Here is a 12,698-nt window from a genome sequence, read left to right on the forward strand (position 1 = left end):
TTTAATCTCCGTATTGGCAGGTAATCAGGTTCCTAAAATTTCTGCATAATGCATATTTGTGTCAGTTAAATAAAAAAAGGGACAAATATGTTAGGTTTTAAAAACTAGTTGCCATTAACATGTAGAAATTAAACTGTTTCTCTTTTATCAAAGCAAAAATATCAGATTGTTAAATATCATTTCGAATTTTATTTGTTCCCTTGACAGATCTGTCTAAATTTCATAGTAAATGGAGTGAAGTTTTCTATTGGAGTCTGCTCTTTTTTCTTGTTTAAAAGTAAGATTTTTGTTAGTTTGCATAAGTTTATGCTTTCCTGAGTGCCTTTTCGGATTCATTTTGCATTTGACTGCCGTGAAAGAATTAGTTTAGCATTTTTACAAAGATTATTTAATAGTACACGATGATACTTCCATGCATTTTTTTAAAAAATAATTTTGCCCTCAAAAATTTTCTTTATTCCATTGTTTATATTCAGTAGACATCGAAACATTTTGTTTTCTTTTATTTTGCTGTCAATGTATTTTATTTGAATATATTTTAATTTATTTCGCTTTTCCCTGCAATTTTAGTAGTGCTAAAAGAGTTTGTATTAAAATTTAAAACTAGTCATTATGGTTTTAACCAAATCGGTAGGAATGCTGTGTTACTTGATGTACCTCCAGTTTCCTAGCCACAATAAATTGTTAGCATACGTAAGCTATTTGGGGCAGCTTTTAAATATTTATCTAACATTTTTTATCTGTTTTACACTTTAAAGAGAGATGTTTTTCTCATATGTGCTAGAAGCTGCAGATTGCATTTTTTTTCTCTACCAGCTATTAGTATCCAGACTTTTGTCATTGTCATAAAACAAGTTAAAGCAATTTTTCAGTATATGTCAGCAGCTAAGAAAAAATTATATGAAGGTATTGGTTGTCACAAATATTTTTGGCGTGTAATATTAGCTTTAAGAGTCAAATAAAATTGTAAGAATAAAGTACTGTATGCCGATTACCTGTAATGTGTTGTACCGAAAAAATAAAGTATAAAATCATCAAATTTGCTATTTTTATTTCATGAAGAAATGCCTCTTTAACTATATTATTGAGTGTACTTTATTGCTAACAGTTTCAGTGTAACTGAAAGTGATTGTAAATAAAAGTCTTAAGTTAAGTTGTATCTTTTTTATTCACTTCTTCCTGTTCACCTCCATTTTTTCTCTTTTCTGTCAACTCCTCTGAAAAGTATAAATTATGTAATTTAGGCTAACAAATGACAATCTAAGTTTAAAAAAGAATGTATTTGCAATTCAACCTTTTACTTTGCATCTTTCATATTCTCGAACTGGTTCTCAGTGACTTTTTGGCTTTTGCCAGTTTAGAAATCACGTTTAAATCGAATTGCTTGATTACTTAAATATTACAAAGCAGATTGGAACTATCTGTTTAAGGGAAGGCATGTATTCATGGAGGACCTTTCTAAGGCAAAATGGCTCGTATTCACATTGCACATAGGAAAATTAGGAAAACCAACATGCAGCTAGCCCCATTCGCCTGGATTGGACTACACAGTAATCAGAGTTAAGTTTTGATAACGTGTTTGTAAACTTCCAAGCAGTAGTGCAAATGAACGTTTAGTTACATTTGCAGTTATTGTATTTACTTAGTGTTGTTGGAATGTAAGACAAGACGATTATTTCCCTTTTTTATTTCCTCTCGGAAGATTAAACAGGTGTTTAGATTAAGTGACATTAGACGTACCTTACAAGCTGATGTATCAAAATATTTGCGCAATTTCAAATGTTTGATGAGTCGTTAATTTTTAAGTGGTTGAGAATTGAGCAAAAGATTTTTAATCTTACTTCATTTAGTTGGAAACTGTTATTCCCAATGATTTGTACTGCATGATAATATACATTTCTATTGGTCAATAACCAGTTCTCAGAACTGGTGAATCCAAAAAATAAGTCCATGTGCTCAGTCTTGCAGCGTGTTCTCCAGATTTGTTTCCTTGCGATTATTCCAAATTCTTGTGATGAAGTAGATAATAAGACAAATCCCAGATTCCGAATTTGGGCTTCCAGATGCTCATATTCGTATGGAGGACTAAGTTATTCAAAATTTTATGTCTTAAGATACCATTGTTTTTTCACAGTGCGAGAAACATAGATACGTTCATGCAGATTCTTCATTCTTTAAATATAATGCAGGGCTCTAATATTTTGTGGCAACAATTTGAAAAGTGAAATCCCACAAAGAGCCAAAACAAAATTAAAAGCCCCTCTGGCTAATGCCTTTTGGGCTAAAAAGGAAAGAGAAAAATTATCTTAAAATAAATAAAATCAAATTAAAACTACATTTACATGAATAAATATGCTTAAAGTCCTTCTGAATGAAAAATAGAAATTTAAAAATATCTATTTGAAGAAATATATTTGAAATACGTAGCTCAAATAACTAAAGTAAAAAAATAAATAAATAAATAAATAAATAAATAAAGAGGTCTAAAAATAACTGTGATTAAAAATGTTAAGCGAAAGTATTTGCAAGAAAAAAGAAACAATGCATAACGGAATAAAGGGGAAATTGAACTGCTTAACACAAGCTCAGAAGTTCTCCAAGAGAATTATTCAAATTAAAAACTTGCGCCAAACTGGTTTTTTGAATTACTGCATATGTTTCTCACCAAATGTTACTAAAGTTAATGTTTAGGTGTACGAGGCATAGATTCGAAATATGGGGAAAAAAAAAAAAAAAAAAAAAAAAAAATCGCCATGTTCGCATTTTGAAGATGACTTTCAGCAATTCAGCAATTGGTGGAGTAGAATGAAAAATATAGGACTGTACTTCGCTTTTATTTGGCTCGGCGTTCATGCTGCTTACGTACAATTAAAAGTCAAGAAAGTTATCTCCCTAAAAGCAAGTTTCACGGAATCATCGTTATGTAATTTAGAAACCTAAATCCATTTTGAAAACGTTGAGGTGAACATAAGGCACTAGGATCGCGTCTGTTTTCAGAAAGGCATGCTGTTTTACGTCCCACTAACTTCTGCCCATTTAGCATGGTGCGGGAAATATCGACTTGAAACCAAGCATCAGTAGAGGACCATTCCCTTTTTGGATATACTCCGATTCAGCTAAACAATTTATTCTCGGTATACCTTCATTCGCAGAGAACCAAACAACCGCTATCTTTCCTCTAATATTCGGCCCACCAGCGGCCGAGCGGTAACGTCGCTGGACACTGGTAGTTCGGTCCGAGGTTCGAATCCCGCGAACGGTCTGGCTGCATGGGGGTTTTTCCCCATGTGTAACGTGTATACGAGCCAGTTTTCCTTAGAAAGCCCTCCACGAAAGCATCCCTCTCCTTAGGCAGATAGCCCTCGAGACCATAATCACACACACACACACACAAACAGCTCCTCTAATATTCGAGAAAGGCGCCAATATGGCAGAGAAGCTTTAGTGCTTTGTTTAGGCATCATGTTGGACAGATGCATAGACCTTCATGTCTTTGACTGAGGCTGTGTGATTGCCAGGGAGAATATCTTAGAGCCCTATGTTCGCCTTTTCAGGGATGCAGGAAACTGGAAAGCGAGGATATTAATCAGAAGATTGACTATTTAGATATCCATATCTAAACTTTATAGAACATGCTTAAGATGCTTTTGAGAGGCAACTGCAATTTCTGTTGCTCTTCCAACATCCTTCAGAATATGAAACAAAAATGAGACCGACTGCTACAGGGATTCATGAACTATCTTATTTCCATTTTTATGATGTCATATTATGAGAGCTATATGACTGCTACAGGAGACTATTTCACTCTATATCCATTAAACTGTTTTGGTTTTATTCCGTGTTTTGCCTTTGTTGCTTATTTTTTTAGGCAGGAGTATATAATTATATATTCGGATATTTGATTTTTTTGAAAATAAAGCCTTTATTTTAATGCTGAAGCAGGGCCGCGTTAAGATTGTTGAACATTGGTAATTCGACCCAAGTTCTAACCCAGACGAACGGCCTGGCTGCGTGCTTGGTTTTCGTGGCTTTTATGATCTATATATGTAATAGGAATAAGACACAGTTTTTCTCAGAAAAAAGTCCTCCTCTCATTTTTAGCGTGTTTTTTTTTGGGGGGGGAGCATTTTGCGTTGATTCGGTATAAATATCGGTTCACTTTTCAAATTGTTGCCACCAAATATAAGAGCCCTGCATTATATTTAAAGAAATTAAATAATGAAGAACCTTCATTAATGTATGTATGTTTCTCGCACTGTGGAAAAACAACGGTATCTAGAGACATCAAATTTTGAATAATGTAGTCCTCCATTCGAATAAGGGTATCTGGAAACCCAAATTTGGAATTTGTTTTATTATCTATTTCATATTTTGTCAAACATTAAAGAATTTTTTATTAACAAACTCAGAGATTTCAAAGCGAGCAATGGCAACACTGTAAAGGGGGAAAAAATATCTCCAGCACGCGAGACTTTTTATTGGAAATGCTGAAAATATGTTTGTTTAAATACTTTGTGATATTGCTGCTGAATTGAATTTTACGGTTTAAGTGCGAAAAACATGGTATTTGATAAATAAAGGTAACACACAAAACGTTAAAAAAACACCCCTTTGGGCGTAATGTAAAATCTGAAAGCTTTCGGATTTTTTTTTATTACATAATGTCATATTCTGACTTTGAAGAAAGTACGCGAGTGCATGTGACGTCACTGTATGTCGATTTCTTTTTTTAGATCTTACAATCTGTGTTTGAGACTTTCTTGTGCCAATGGGCCTTAGAACACGACCATGCTTGTATGCCATGACTGCTGTATGGCATATTTTGTTGTATTATATGAACACATTCCGCACCAAATGTCATTAAAAATCCTTCCATTATTTCTGGAGGTAATCGACCAAATATGAAAATTTTCACTTTGGCAATCGAAATGCAGTGTATTCTAATATACTGTACAGCTGCTCTAATACACTGTGCAGTTGCACAGCTCCATCTATATTTTTATGGAAATAATGCCGTACTTTGTTATGTAGCCTATATATAAATATAAATGTGTAATTTGTAGAGGATATGTAAAATAAAAATTTTGATTTTGAGATTTTTGGCATCGTTAATCTTGCTTTTAATTCCGAAGTTTCTTTAACTAAACAAATTTTATCATATATTGCGCCTTGTTCTATTTTATATGAAATTTAACCCGCTGCCATAAATCTGAGGCCTCTATCGTGAAAAACATCAGAAGACTCTAGGTTAGGCATTCACAACCTTTTTCTTGCATGGACTCCTTTTAAAAGAATGGTTTTCTTCATCGATTCCTGTAATATACAGTATACAATATAATCAGGATACTGCACATAAATAATTTAACCATTATACTAAGAATATGAGCAAATGTTTTGAAAAAATAAGTTATTATATTTATGTTTTATTATTTTTGTACAATTATTACATTTAAATGTAAACAAGTTTTCAGAAACAAAATTACAAATTCTAACTACACAAAAGTTCTATTTTAATTAATACTATCTGCTAGCGCCGCCATCCGCCTAAAATATTTATCATAATATATATACAGTAGTACATACCAACAAGGTTCTCCCACCGGATAAGACGTTTTGTTTCTTCTTCAGAGAGTACATACTAAAAATATGTAATTTAATTAGAAATTCAAATTGTATAAAGCTTTAAACAAATGATATATAAATAAGTAGCATAGTCACAGGTATTTATTCGACTTTGAAATTAATGAAAAATTAAACTTCTTAATTAAAAAGGTTTAATTATTGCAATAATATATGAAATGAGCAATAAAGTTTTGTACATATATACAATAATAATTATTGAAAATGATCCGTTTTACAGGTTTGTTTGAAAGTATGCGAATTGCAGGCACTTTTTTTGCCATGTCGATATTAACGTCACTAATTCTAACGCTTAAGTCCTTCACTGTCATCAATAGTTATCATGAACTGTTTTAATTGAGATGTGTATTTTAAGGCATCGGTATAGTTTTTTATGACACATTTTTCATCTGGATTTTCTTCCTCTTTCTTATTGCTTTCCAGGGTATTTTTATTAAGGCTCACGTTATCATCTTCAGTTGAAATAAAAGATTTTATGTCGTCTTTGGTGTCTTCAGTGTATAAGTGTTCATCGATTTCTAAATACTCTTGCATTTGAGCACTGCCACTGATTTTGACAAGTTCAAACAATTCATTTTCATCAGTAGTATTTTCACTGGGGCACTCTAAATTGGAATTTCAAAGCCTGCTTATCTTAAAACAGCGCTGAACACAACTTTGTGATACGGAATTAACAGCTTTTGTTATCCACTGAATAGTATTCAATACATTGACTCGTTTTGCAAGCTGATCGTTGTTTCCGCAACTAGCCTGACAAAGAGCATGCCGTAAAAGCAGTTTTCTGTTATGGACCTTAAAGCTTCTAATTATACCTTGATCCAAAGGCTGTAATACTGATGTTGCGTTAGGTGGGAAAAACACTAATTTCACTGATTTCAGTTTTACATTTAGTGGGCAGGCTGGCGAATAGTCAAGAAATAGGAAAATCCCCCCCTTTTTTTTTGGACATCGTTTTATCAAATGCAATCAACCGTTCTAACATTGCGCTTTGCGTCATCCGTGATTTTTTAATGTGATGCCAATGGACCGATAAATATTTTGGATTGATATGTTTGAAGTATTTTGGTATTTTGGCTTTTTTCATTTCTAAGTGATTGACCACCAGAGCACTCTTCTTCTTTGAAGCATAGAGTTTTATTCGGCAAAATTCGATAAAGTAATTCAGTTTCATCTGCATTGTAGATATTTTTAGCCTTATATCCTTCACAAATTGGTGAAAAAGCACGTTAAAAATTCGTCACTTATCATTTGCTCTTATCTAAAAAAATTTCAGAGTGACCTCCGTACTAGCCAGTTTTCCGTAAAAAGTCCTCAATGGCGCATTTTTGCGTTTGCCGTGTATTGCCTAACGACAGAAGTACGTAATAAATAAATAAGTCATCATTATGCCGATCAATTTCGTGTGCATTTTCCGCTGTTTGCCCCAGTGGATCATCATTAAACCCGTTTAAAATTTCATCGACCCTCAAGTTATCTGTAAACGACCTCGTTGAAACTTCTGCTGTAGATCGTAGTGTAAAAAGTGCTGAACTTTCATCCAAATCCGCTGACGTCATTAATAGTCTGTAATCCGGAATTAACATTCCCTAATGAGAAAATTAAGAGCCTTATATTCACTTGCAAAATTTCAAACTGAGGTCTTCTAACGCTTTTCTTCACTATGTTAGTGTAGTCTACTGCTTCCTCTGTTTTTCACCAGATAAAGCACCAGAAAATGTGCAGTGAAAGCCGCGCATCCGAACTTGTGTTCCTAGTATACGCTATGCTTTGCCATGCTTAAACTCTAGTAAATGCTCCACGAATGCATTTTCATGGAAAATTATATCTCGCGTCATTATATACCAACATCAGTTGGATATTTTCAATTTTAGGACGTGTGTTTTCGATTTTAAAGCATGCGCTTAACAGTTTTCAGTAGAATGATGTACGGCTAGCCAGTGATGTACGGCCAATAATGTAAAACGCTTTTATCTCCTCCCCAAACGACTGGACATTTTGCTAGTTAAGCTTCTTTCGGGAATAGTTTAACCCATCTCGTGATTTAGTCGTTTTATGAGCGTTGGCCGAGGTGCATCACAGAGAACGGCCGAATTATGCCCACGCGAAAGGGAAAGACCTGTTCCCATTTTCGAAAGAGAACAAACAACATCTCAGGGAACCGATTCGAGGGTTTCGCATGCCTTTTCTCCACCGCTAGCCTGTCGAGTGAACTTTCGTCTGGGCAATATTTAAGGTGATGTCATACTGCAAACACACTACACGCTTACGAACATTCATGCCTTTCGCGATTCGAACCTAGATCCAAGGCTGTGGCAGCCGGCTCTTTTACCATTATCCCAACTTGGTGACGAAAACACTTTCGTCATTAACTCATTTTGACAGCGATAAATTTTTATTAAAATAAGAAGTATATGTTTTAGGTTAGTTATTTCTATGAACAAATAATGTAATAGAATAGTATACTTAAAAAACTTCTCATTGCCAGTATTTACTTCGAAAACAATAATACTGTTATAACGGATAAAGACTTATGACTTGACTTATGACTTACTTTTTTCTGGTCATTAACTACTAAAGAGTTTTCGCCAGTAGATCGCATTAAAGTGCACTAGGCAAAGATATTTTCAAATAAATGGTACTAGGGAAGTACCCGCATCCGTGGGCGAAGAAAATTCAGCTGCGTGAGCAGGCATATCTTAATACTTACGAAAGTAGGCATTCATCATAAAAATTGTGCAGTGGTAAGCAATGGCATTAAATTGAAGGATGCAGGCAGGTTCAGTGAGTTGTATGGCAAATGCAGGTGGTGAGTGCAATATAGCTAGTAAGAGTGCAGGATAAGCAATAGTGAGACATCATGAAAATGGCACGAAGACAGTTTGAAGCTGTGAATGGCATGAGTTCAAAGTCCTTCAGAAGTATGCAGTAGTTAGATAGGCCGTAAAAAGTTCAAAAGTTCGTAGAATCATACGATAAAGTAAAAATTCTACAAAATAATTTAAAAAATGAAATAGTAACATAAAAGTCTTGAATAAAAATTTTTCTTGATTAACATAAGTATAAGATGCAATACAAATAATAGGATAGAGTCCAATTAGAGTTCAAGTAAATTTTAAAATTAAAATTCACAAGTTACCACCATAACGAATTGTGATGAATTGTCCTTGGGCGTTTGACAGTATATTCAATGGTTGGATCATAATCTAACATTTGTTTAATTGCGTTATACTGACTATGCTTCATCTTCTCGAAGAAGTTGTGAGCTGTCATGATTATAAAGTTATGCACAGATGGAATATCCAGGTCGTTATGAATTATAGAGTTTCTCACGTACCAAGGTGCATTCACAATGCTACATAGAATTTTTTTTTGAAGTATATCCAATTTTTTGCGCTCAGTTTTATTGGCGATTGCCCAGGCCGGCACTGCATATAACATGATCGGTCGAATTAGAGATATGTAAAGCATTTTCTTTATTTTTAGACTGAGCTTCGATTTTTTGCCGATAATAGGATAAATTGCCATGTAGGCTGCATTTGCTTTGTTTAAGATATAAGAAATATGATCTTTGAAGTTGAGAGACTTGTCTATGTAAACACCTAAATATTTATAAGAATTAGCTACAGGGATTAGAGTTCTATCTAAGTAGATATCAGTATTAACTCTTAATCTCGTTTTGTATCTCCGATAGAGCACAATACAACATTTAGAGGCGTTGAGCTTAATTTTCCAAGTCTTGCACCAGTGATTGATCATATTGAGATGCATTTGTAAATTACTTAGAGCGAGCTGGGGACTTCAGTCAGTACTACAGTGCCGTCAGCGTATTTGAGTATTTTCGTGTTGAATGGGTGCGGGAAATCATTGATATAAACATTATAGAGCCGGGGGGAAAGAACGGATCCTTGCGGGACCCCGCTATGAATTCTTTTTCTGACAGATAAGGCGTCACCGCAGCGAAGTTGAAAAGTCCTGTTTTTCAAATAGGAACTAATGAGTTTTACGAAACTGTTTGGAAGCATAAAATTATTCAATTTATGCAGGAGGCCTGCATGCCACACTCTATCAAAGGCCTTTTCGAAGTCGAGATAGCATGCAGCCACCCCGTTTTTCTTAGTAAAGGCTTGCGAAACAAATTCCACGAAATTGAGAATTTGATGAGTCGTGCAGTGTCCACTGCGGAAGCCGAATTGCAGATCATCTATTAAATTGAGTTTTTCGAGATGGTTAGTGAGCCTTGAGCAGAGGATTTTATCAAATACTTTTCCTAATGAAGGTAAAAGACTGATAGGTCTGTAGGAAGTGACGAGCTTAGGATCTTTCTTTGGTTTTAAGATATTGACTATTATTGAGTGTTTCCATTGCTGAGGGAAATAATTACTTCGGATGCAGGCATTAAAATTATTGACTATGTTAGTAAAACGGATAAAGAGCGATGCATCTTTATATATTATATAAGCGGCTAAAGTGTGCGTCCCCGATAGTTTATTGTTGCCACTCGGAAAAATGAGCGCGGAAATTAACGTTTCCGCAGTTTTGAATTAATATCTCGGCGGATTAAAGTCCAACGAAGATGAGAACGGTATCGATGGATTCGGAGAATTTTTTTGAATCCGAGGATACGCATCTCGAATTTCAACTCGGCGTCGTTCCGTAGATATTCGAGAAAAAAGAATTTGGCACCTAGCCAAATCCATCTTATAGAGAAAACCGAAGAAAGAAAGTGGAAAATGTAGGGAAAACGTAGGGGAAAATTAACTTTTAATTAATATCTCGGCTAATTAAAGTCCCAAGAATACGCGAATCTTCAAAATGGCGTGCCACGGACCTGCAGAATCCAACGGTGTGCTTCGCTAAGCCCGTGAGCCAGCTGTTTCGGAGGAGAAGATGTTACTTCACCTTATATGTATATATATATATGCGGCTTAAGTGTCTGTTTGTCGCCGATAATGTATTGGTTGCTTGCGTAACTGTACTAGCCAATGGGGTGAAGTTGCCATGGCACAGGGATGCCGTTTCAATTGAGACGTAGACAATTTCCTATGAAACTTGCCTTTGCTATGACCATCAATAAGTCTCAGGGCCAAACGCTTAAGCGTGTTGGCATTTTTTGACCTGAGCCTGCATTTGGATACAGCCAACTTTATGTTGCCTGTTCAACAGTTCGTGAAAGAACGGACGTAAAATTAAAAATAATGGATGGTACTCTGTAAGGCGAGCTTAAAAATGATGGAAAGATCTACACAAGAAATGATGTGTACAAAGATATATCTTTGACATGTGAATTAACATTTCATTATTTAAATCACCTTTATTGATTGAGCTAGCGGTGGCTCTTAAGAAATGTACCACCAGTGGTTTCCTTCATTGCACTCTACTTTGAGCAATTAAACAAGTAGAAGGGGGAACACAGTGGGGCAGTAAGCAAAGGGGCGTCCTCGCCGCCTGCCCTGGATAATTCAGTTTAAATTAGCAGACACCTTTGCACAAATCATTTTAATTACAATTTATAATATCTAGAACAGCGGTCATTTCGTATGACCGCTGGGCGTTCTAGTTTAATATATCGGCGGCCAATAATCAACGTTTGGCGCGTATACCTTTCTTCAAAAATTGTTTGGCGCATGTTGTGCCATAAGGAAAAAGATCCCGTCACTCTTTTTTTTTTTTTTTTTTTTTTTTGTGTGTGTGTGTGTGTGTACCTAATTCAACAGTATTCTGTATTTAAAATAAGAAGTGTTTCAAGAAAGTATATGACTGTTTATTATGAAAGAAAACAGTACCAATCCACTGGTTTTCATCTTCTATCTACGTAACATAAAAAAATATTACTACATATATATAAATGCATAATAATTTTAAAAGTATATACAATTCTTTATTTGTATATATAGGGAAAAAAAAAAAAAAAAAAATGAAGTAAAGAAAGTATTCTTCTGAGCCGTCTGGCATATATTTAACAGTTCTGCATTTTTTAAAAATGGCACGGAACCGTCCTTGTATGTTTACCTCCACATAAAAAAGTGCACACGTGCGGCACGCTTCATGGCCTACTTTAAAAACGATCGTACCGTGGCAGGAACTCTTGCAAGGGGGGATTTTCTCTTTCGAGAAAAGAAGGAGCATTTTGCCCTTCACGACGTTCGCTTTGCCAGATGTACAGATTTCTTTCGCCTCCTTTTTTTTTCTTTCCCCCCCCCCCCGCCGTCCCGTCAAGAATTATAAATTCGTCTTTCGTTGTATTCCCTCTTTCGACGTCCGATTTTACACGCGTAATCTGTACCGTGTAAAGTGAATTTTTCATTTTGCTTTCAAAGTCTTGTCTAAGCGTCTTAGGTAACATTTAACGCTATAGCAATGATGAACTATTGATACTTTGTTGTAGATATGTAGAACTATTTCCTAGTTAAAACTAGAAAGACTGAAACTTAGTATATACCTATATTGCCCAAAAAAGCAGTCAAAATGACTGCATTGTGAAAGAATAACTAATGTGTAAAGAAATTTGTTTAAAATTCATTTTTAATATTTTTTATATTATTTACAGTTATATAACAAGTTATTAGTAAATATTAATAATAAAAAAATACTTCACTTGGGAAAAATAATTTATGCATTATTATTTGTACATTTTTTTTGCAAATGAAAGTGGAAATCTTTTTACGTGTAAATCTGTTAGAATGGGTTGCATTTGATGATGTTGCAGTTGATCTTCGTGGGTCTTCATGTTCTGTTGACTTTTCTGTTTTGCAGCTCTGTATTCGGTGGAAAGCTGTTCTGCTTAATGAAACAAGAACTCTTTTTCGTTGTATTTGTATCCGTCTCGTTTCTTTGTAAAGGTTCCAAGCATTTATAGCAGCCAAACCTAAAATGTTGAAAAATATCAGGAGGGGGCCATCTATGAGAACTAGCTTTTACTGTATATTTTCTGGCCATTTGATCCGTCATATGAACTCCACATTTTGCGCTTTATAAAATTGAATAGATTCCGGTAGCATTTTTTTAGTACTTTTTATCAATTTTCCCAAATTTATGCTTAGAACTTAGAAGAGCTACTC

At 34.8% G+C, this 12,698-nt stretch overlaps 1 protein-coding gene across 1 annotated transcript in view; it reads left to right on the top strand.

The window, feature by feature from the left end:
* The window catches only part of LOC118192790 (protein-L-histidine N-pros-methyltransferase), a 500,898-nt gene that overhangs the window by 12,176 nt on the left and 476,024 nt on the right, over window positions 1-12,698 (top strand). The gene's annotated exons all lie outside the window — the stretch shown is intronic.

The sequence above is a fragment of the Stegodyphus dumicola genome, chromosome 3 (genome assembly GCF_044657685.1).
Source record: "Stegodyphus dumicola isolate Sdum_Otavi_A_Nest chromosome 3, ASM4465768v1".
In the NCBI taxonomy this organism is placed as follows: domain Eukaryota; kingdom Metazoa; phylum Arthropoda; class Arachnida; order Araneae; family Eresidae; genus Stegodyphus; species Stegodyphus dumicola.